The 9,037-nt window shown below is 39.7% G+C and overlaps 1 long non-coding RNA gene across 1 annotated transcript; it reads left to right on the plus strand.

Moving 5' to 3' along the window:
- Positions 1-7,617: 7,617 nt before the first annotated feature.
- Positions 7,618-8,710, plus strand: LOC149435303 (uncharacterized). The gene is made up of 2 exons (XR_016308518.1): positions 7,618-7,707; positions 7,816-8,710. It is a non-coding gene; the product is annotated as an uncharacterized LOC149435303 (long non-coding RNA).
- Positions 8,711-9,037: the final 327 nt, after the last annotated feature.

A 9,037-nucleotide genomic window follows, 5' to 3' on the forward strand; every position in this document is an offset into this window, starting at 1 on the left:
TAAAAAAAAATACAATAAAGTAGAAAAAGAAAGAAAAATATGTGAGTATGTGGATGAATATTTATTAAAAAATAAATAAATAAATAATATATATATATATATATATATATATATATATATATATATATAAACTTTATCAGTAAAGACAAAACCTAATGAAAAAACTGATGAAAAAAACTGAGAAAAGAGTAGTGGATGGAAAGTGAGAGATATGTGTGAAAAAAATGTATAAAAGAGTGAGTAAAAAAATATTTGCACCAACGGTAAAAAATATAGCTTTAGACAATGTATCAATTGCCAAACCAGATATGTCATCTATTTGATAACTTGTCAGATATGCAATGTTCATTATGTGGGTCGAACAACTAGACGCCTGTGTGACAGGATGCAAGATCGTTTATCGAAACATAAAAACGAATAAAGAAACTCATGTATCTAGACATCTCAGAGTACATCATAGTTGAAATACACACTCCCTCAGAATACAAACCATGGAACGAGTAGATCCATACATTAGAGGAGGAGATTGTTTCTCTCGTCTTTGTAAGAGAGAGGTATTATGGATTTTCAGACTCAATACCTGGATACCCAAAGGACTGAACTTTGAATGGGATGTTACCCACTACTATGAGTGATTGAACATTCACTTATGGACAACCTCACATACATCCTCTTTCTTCCTCCTCCTTTTACATTCATATGAAGAAGATTAGTGACAGTAACGCTGTTTATAATATATTGAGTCCCTCTTATCAGATAGATTCTTTGTCTTTGTTCTCTTTTTCTCTCCTTGTCCTATGTGATGAGGTAGGACAACAGGCTTTTGCTATTTCAACATTTTTTGCTGTTAATATTTTTTTCATTTGTATTCTTTACCAGAACAATGGCTGTGTTGATGTTTTCTTTTTTTGTTCTTTTTTTCATTTTATGTTTTTCTCATTTTTTTTATATCCTTTTTTATGTTTTTTCATATATCTTTTCATTCACTTTTTTACACACTTTCTTCACACATTCCTATGCATTTTACATATCATTCACTTTTCATCCACTACTGTTTTCTCTGTGGTTTTTCATCATTTTATTCATTAGGTTTTACCATAAATAATTAAGTATATATATATATATATATATATATATATACATCCACATACATACATATTTTTCTTTCTTTTTCTTCTTTATTGTATCTCTTTTGTTATCTCATCATTTTTGTTTTTTGGTTTTTTTATTTTTCATTCCTTATTCCCATTTTCATTCTTATTTTTAATTGTATTTTTCTTCTTTTTGCTTGTATCTCTTTTGACTTATTTGCATATATATATATATATATATATATATATATATATATATATATATATGTATATATATACCTACACATTTCTCATTTATTTCTTATTTTTATTTCTCATTATATATATATATATTTATTTTTATTTTTTCCTTTTTCATTAGGGTTTTTGTTATTTTTATTTTTATTCATTTTTAATTTTAATGTTTTATTTTGCTTCTTCTTTCTTTTTTATTCTTTTCTTTTTTTCTTTTTTATTATTCCATCACTTCTCATATATTTTGTTAGCACCTTTTTCTTGATTATTTATTTTTTAAATTTTTTTGTTTTCTTGTACCTTTGTTTAATTTTTCTTGTGTCATTATTTTGTTTTTTTTTTATTGTTTTCATTTCCCCTAATTTTCATTGCTTTCACCTGCACAGACTCACCTTTTTTCATGGCTGATGATGCTATATAGTTTCTGAGCTGTCTGTTTCCCGCCTCTGTGACCAAGCCCCCTATGGGTGGGGCAAAATGTATCAGAGGGCATGGCCGGATCGACGGCTGAGGTCATTGGCATCACAGCATTCTCTCAGGACTCCTTGGGATGGGTTTGAGCAGCATCCATCCTCACTCTTTGCGCAGATGCTTTCCCAATTTAAAAAAACGGCGCTGTTAAAGTCTGGCAAAATGGAAATGATGAAATGCTCATAGCTTCCAGTCTCTTAGACCATAGAGATGATTAGAGCCATTCTGGTCTCTGATCAGCTCTATGGTCAGCCAGCGGAACTGTCGGCTGCATTCTCGGATTACCCTGTGGGACAGGAGAGCCCAAGAAAGCCATGGAAGGCAGCAGGGGTGGCATTCCTTCCTCCTGCTTGTAAAAATGTTCCAGCAGCTAACAAGCTACTAGGATTGTTTTTATATAAAATCCAACTGCCAGCTGATAAAAATGATACCAAGATGATGGCTGTAGCTGCAGGCATCATCCTGATATAACCGCTCAAAGTCCAGCGACGTACCAGTATGTCGCTGGTCCATGTTGGGCCTATATGTAACAGCAGAGAACACGGGCATATGATGAATCAGCTCTGTGGACCAATATGACCGCAATTCATTTTTTATGTAATGCCCATGTTGAGGGTTAGGCCCAAAAAAGTTTTAACTTCAGAAACTGTGATAGATTTCCATGCGAATTGTCTGGCAAAAGCTGAATTTGGGTGGGTGGCTATGTATTGTGCATATAAATTGTTTTGGCCCACAATCAATTTGTACAAATCTTCAGTGAAAAATCAGTGAGAGTCTAAATGCTAGTGCTAGCAACGAACGGGGCTGATCCTGCTAACACTGTGTTTTTGGGGACACTATACTAAGGAGGCACTAGTATAGTTCTGTTCGTGATCAATATATTGATATGTGCAAACAGTATACTAGTAATGGGGGTGATCAGCGACCTATAGCATGAGTGCGATAGTGTGCGGGCAATCTAACGTCAGTTGACCCTGGCTGGGAGAGGAGCTTACTGACCCTGATGCTATCTGATGTCGCTAGTGGTGTTTTGGACCGGACCAAGTGTCCGATGATTATCTGCCCCTGTCCTAATCAATCATGTGGCATGGGATGCGCGCATCTGAAGAATTCACTCTGACACACTCGTTCAGCTCTGTAAAACTTCTGCTTTATTGGAATGAGGAAGGGAGTTTATATATGCAAGATGATGCAAGGGTCATGTGAGCACAGCATTAGCATTATTGAACTATATGTTAGTCTTTGATTGGTCATGTTCACACAAAAGCAAACTTCCTTCAGGATATAGGCGTGATCTTCTGGGTGTTGTCCGAAAGGAGGTATTATTATTATTATTATTATTACATTGAGTTTATATAGCGCCAAAGGGTTTGCTCAGCGCTGTACAATAGGGGGGAAAATACATGGCACAGTACAACAAAAACAGACAGCGTACGAGGGGTAAGAGGGCCCTACTCTTTCGAGATTACAATCTAGGAGGGGGGGGGTAATGGTACAATAGGAAGTGGCTGAGGGGAATGAAGTGGCGGAGGGGAATGAAGTGGTGGGAGGAATGAGGGAGAATGGCCGTTAGGTGAGGGTGGGGTAGGCTTCCCTGAAGAGATGGGTTTTGAGGGAGCGCTTGAATGTGGGGAGGGAAGGCGACAGTCGGATGGATTGGGGCAGTGAGTTCCAGAGGATAGGGGAGGACCTGGAGAAGTCTTGCAATCGTGCATGGGAGGAGGAGACCAGGGAGCAGGATAGAAGGAGGTCCTGTGAGGAGCGAAGGGTACGGGTAGGGCGGTACTTGGGGATCAGGTTGGTGAGGTATAGAGATGAGCGAATCGAACCAGGCGAACCGGAATTCGATACGAATTTCACGAAAAATTCGATTTGCGTCGAATCCGAATATTTGCCTACTTCGGGTGCGCGAATCGGATTTTTCCCGATCAGCCGGCAAAAGTGTCCCTGCAGAGAGCTCCGCTATTTCTGACAGTTCTCTGACAGAAGGAACACATGTACAGCGGTTGAAACATTGTATCTATTTGTTTCCATTTAGGATACAGATGTTTTTATTCGGAAACAGATGTTTCAACCGCTGTACATGTGAAGGAGCTGTCAGAGAACTGTCAGAAATAGAGGAACTCTGCACATACACTTTTTGCCGGTTTGGAATTCTTATTTTCATCCTACTTCTTCTTCTTCTTCTTCATCCTCATCCTCAGAAGAAGAAGAGGATGAGGATGAAGAAGAAGAAGTAGGATGAAAATAAGAATAATTCCAAGCCGGCAAAAAGTGTATCTGCAGAGCTCCTCTAAGTGTATCTGCAGAATAGAGGAGCTCTGCAGATACACTTTTTGCCGGCTTGGAATTATTCTTATTTTCATCCTACTTCTTCTTCTTCTTCCTCTTCATCCTCATCCTCATCCTCTTCTTCTTCTTCTGAGGATGAGGATGAAGAAGAAGTAGGATGAAAATAAGAATAATTCCAAGCCGGCAAAAAGTGTATCTGCAGAGCTCCTCTATTCTGCAGATACACTTAGAGGAGCTCTGCAGATACACTTTTTGCCGGCTTGGAATTCTTCTTATTTTCATCCTACTTCTTCTTCTTCATCCTCATCCTCAGAAGAAGAAGAAAAGGATGAGGATGAGGATGAAGAAGAAGAAGAAGAAGAAGTAGGATGAAAATAAGAATAATTCCAAGCCGGCAAAAAGTGTATCTGCAGAGCTCCGCTAAGTGTATCTGCAGAGCTCCGCTATTTCTGACAGTTCTGTGACATTCACTCCATACAGCGGTTGAAACATTGTATCTATTTGTTTCCATAAATGGATCCATTTATGGAAACAAATAGATACAATGTTTCAACCGCTGTATGGAGTGAATGTCACAGAACTGTCAGAAATAGCCTAAGAAATAGCGGAGCTCTGCAGATACACTTTTTGCCGGCTTGGAATTCTCCTTCTTCTCATCCTTCTTCTTCTTCTCATCCTTCTCCTTCTTCTCATCCTTCTCCTTCTTCTCATCCTTCTTCTTCTTCTCATCCTTCTCCTTCTTCTCATCCTTCTTCTTCTCATCCTTCTCCTTCTTCTCATCCTTTTCCTTCTTCTCATCCTTCTTCTCATCCTTCTCCTTCTTCTCATCCTTCTCCTTCTTCTCATCCTTCTCCTTCTCCTTCTTCTCATTCTTCTCCTTCTCCTTCTTCTCATCCTTCTCCTTCTCCATCTTCTCATCCTTCTCCTTCTCCTTCTTCTCATCCTTCTCCTTCTTCTCATCCTTCTCCTTCTTCTCATCCTTCTCCTTCTCCTTCTTCTCATCCTTCTCCTTCTCCTTCTTCTCATCCTTCTCCTTCTCCTTCTTCTCATCCTTCTCCTTCTCCTTCTTCTCATCCTTCTCCCTCTCCTTCTTCTCATCCTTCTCCTTCTCCATCTTCTCATCCTTCTCCTTCTTCTCATCCTTCTCCTTCTTCTCATCCTTCTCCTTCTTCTCATCCTTCTCCTTCTTCTCATCCTTCTCCTTCTTCTCATCCTTCTCCTTCTCCTTCTTCTCATCCTTCTCCTTCTTCTCATCCTTCTTCTCATCCTTCTCATCCTTCTCCTTCTTCTCATCCTTCTCCTTCTACTCATCCTTCTTCTCATCCTTCTCCTTCTTCTCATCCTTCTCCTTCTTCTCATCCTTCTCCTTCTCCTTCTTCTCATCCTTCTCCTTCTTCTCATCCTTCTCCTTCTTCTCATCCTTCTCCTTCTTCTCATCCTTCTCCTTCTCCTTCTTCTCATCCTTCTCCATCTTCTCATCCTTCTCCTTCTTCTCATCCTTCTCCTTCTCCTTCTTCTCATCCTTCTCCTACTTCTCATCCTTCTCCTTCTTCTCATCCTTCTCCATCTTCTCATCCTTCTCCTTCTCCTTCTTCTCATCCTTCTCCTTCTCCTTCTTCTCATCCTTCTCCTTCTCCTTCTCCTCATCCTTCTCCTTCTTCTCATCCTTCTCCTTCTCCATCTTCTCATCCTTCTCCTTCTTCTCATCCTTCTCCTTCTCCTCCTTCTCCTTCTTCTCATCCTTCTCCTTCTTCTCATCCTTCTCCTTCTCCTTCTTCTCATCCTTCTCCTTCTTCTCATCCTTCTCCTTCTCCTTCTCCTTCCTCATCTCCAAGGGCATTTAAATTAAAGGTACAGTGTTCTGCACTAATTTAAAGGCTCTCTGAAGCCTAGAAACCCTTTTTATAAGTTAACTTCGTAGCGAATAAATTCGCATCGAATCGAATTTCTTCCTGAAATTCGGCGAATCAGCCGAATCGACTTTTTGAATAATTCGCTCATCTCTAGTGAGGTAGTCAGGGGCAGTGTTGTGAACGGCTTTGTAGGTCAGGGTTAGAAGTTTAAATTTGATGCGTTGGGCAATCGGAAGCCAGTGGAGGGAGAGGCAGAGGGGAGTGGCAGAGGTGGAGCGGGTGGTGAGGTGGATGAGTCTGGCCGCTGAGGTACTGTCTTTGTTGTAAGCCTTCACTTGATGGGAGGGGTTGCTGAGCAGCTATTTTGAGTAAGGACTTAGGCACAAAGCATAGAGACATATATATACATACAAAAGCATCTAAAAATATAAAAGTATAAAAGTAAATATGTATAAAATGTATAAAAAAAAAAACCAAATAGGCATTTTACCATATCCATCACAGTGGCAGGAATACAGTGATCAATGAAAAATTCTATATACTGACACTGTACTAATGGCACTGGCTGGGTGACAGGCTGATCAAAGGGTTAATAGGGGGGTGAAACAAGTGTTAAATGTGCTATCTAAAGTGTGTGTGTAAAATGTAGTGCTTTTATTCAGTGCAGTGGTCTGTCTTCTCTCCCTGGACCGATTGGGGGGGGGGGGGGGGCGTAGGTGAGTTCACAATCTGAAAAAGAAAGCGACGCAAGGTTATGGCGCTTTGCCCAGAGCCGCTGCTCGACCACACGGGCAGGCAGTCAGCAATTGGTTAAAAAAAAAACCTAAAATGTTTTTCTTTTAAATTCTCAATACAGTATTTTCTGTTTATTCATTTATTTTTTTAACAATTTAAAAAAAATTAATTGTATCAAAATAGTGCAATGTTACCATGTTACTTGGGGGGGGGGGGGGGGGGTGATCAGTGATTTTTTTTTTTTGGTTACACTTTGCATTGCAATGCAAAGCTTGTTTTGAACTGTCATGAATGAGTTAGACATGACAGTTCAATATAATAGTGATCTGTGATTAGCTAGAGCTGGTCACATGGTACAGGGAGCCGTGATTGGCCCCATGTATCATGTGACCGCTGTAGGCCAATCACAGCTCACTAGAAATGTCTCCTTTTTTTGTTGCATGATTGGCAACCCTTCCTACCAGCCTCGGGCATTACAGCACACCGGCACCCATTGAAAAAAAAAAAAAAAGGGATTAATATTGATATTATATGGAATGTTTTGTATTTATATCAATTTTAAACCTACTATGTGACGTTGGTAGACTTATTGTAATACAAATTTTTCTGTTTTGATCAAATTTCTCCCTTTTTTACGTACATTGTGGACAGATTGCAGCATAGGCCCCAAGGTCACACCTTACGAGAAATAGTGTACACAGTATACAGGTCTGAGGGGAATTTCCACTATGTATAGCCTGGTGATAGACACTTCCATATAATGATCCGACATTAGGACACCGACTTAGCTCTGGAAATAGACATGGAATCATGGCACTCCTGTGCCCAATGGTCTCAGAAGGACATTTTGAATGTATCACTGCTTGAGGCCAATATAAGAGTTAGGTGGTTCCTACTGGCTTTTCGAAATTGTATCCAAGCTCTTCACCTCTGTGTTTTATAGGATGTCAAATGCAAGGCACAGTGTTCCATATGTGGTGGGAATGCCCCCGACTTCCAGGCTTTGGGAATAATGTTTATGCCCTCCTCAGGTGAGTGACTGGAGTCTCTATTTTGCAATCCCCATGGTTAGCTCTGCTAAATGAATCGCTTGAGAAAGCATCTTAAGCCACTCAGGTTGATATTTTTCATCCTCATAGGGGCCAAGATCACCATCAGTAGATTTTGGAAGAAGGCTTCAGTCCCTGTTTCTCAGGTACGGCAGGAGGTCTCGTGGATCGCGACTCATGAAAAACTTACCAGCATTCTTATGAACGTCAATCTGTGACTCTTGTAATCTGGGTAACAAAGTTGTTCAGTCGTACCGTCCTTGGGATCCTCCCCGTCCTCATTTTCTCCCCTCTTTTTTTCTTCCCTTTTCTTTTCTGATTTTTTTTCTACCTGTTTCTATGTGATCCAGTAATGTTGATATTCTTTAGACTGGACATTAGCTTTACAGAGATCCTGTTAGTGCACTGTATGTAACAGTTGGGGAAAAAGAAAACCCTCTGGAGAAATCGAATCTTAACCACCTCTCGTCCGGCCGTTGTATATAAATGGCCGGACGGTGGCAGTGCAGGGTCGGGTGGCCGTTTATAAACGGCCTCCCCGCACCCTGCTTGTGTGCGCTCCCTGGGAGCGCGCAGCACCGTGATCCGGTGCTCGCTGTGTCCTCCGGACACAGTGGAACACCGATCGTCGGATGGGACCTCTGTGCGAGGTCCCGATCATGTGATCACTGATTGGCCAATCAGTGAGCACATGCAGAGTAATAAGCAAGAGGTCACTTCTGACATCATTGCTTACTACGTGTGAAATCTGTGAATGATCACAGAGATCACATGGTACAGGGCTATTCACAACACTCTTGTACCATGTGACAAGCTGTGACCAATCACAGCTCACTCCGTAGTTCTCAATGGCTGCAAGAATGCAGCTAGAGAGAAGGAGAAATGATTGCTTTTACATCCTTTATGGGTGTAAAAGCAATCAGTGTAGAAAAAAATAAATAAATAAATCTTCATCACCCCCCACAAGTAGTACAGTGTAACCATGGTGAAACTGTACTGCTAGGGTGACAGTATGTAAAAAATAAATAAATAAAAAATTATATAAAAAAATTTAAAAAATGTAAAGAAAAATGTTTAAAAATGATAATTTTTGGTTATAAACTAATTTGGGTTATTTAATTTTTACCAAAAATATAATGGAACAAATTTTGCCCAAGATTTATGATCAAATACTATTTATTTGCAAAATTTTAGAAGAAAAACACTGTTTTTCAAAATGTTTGGACTTTTTAATTTACATAGCAAAAAAAAAAAAAAAAAATCCCAGTGGTGAATAAATACCACCAAAATAAAGCTTTATCTGTCTCAAAAA

The sequence above is a fragment of the Staurois parvus genome, unplaced genomic scaffold, assembly GCF_062004578.1.
Source record: "Staurois parvus isolate SC_StPar_1 unplaced genomic scaffold, SC_StPar_1.0 ptg001553l, whole genome shotgun sequence".
NCBI lineage: Eukaryota > Metazoa > Chordata > Amphibia > Anura > Ranidae > Staurois > Staurois parvus.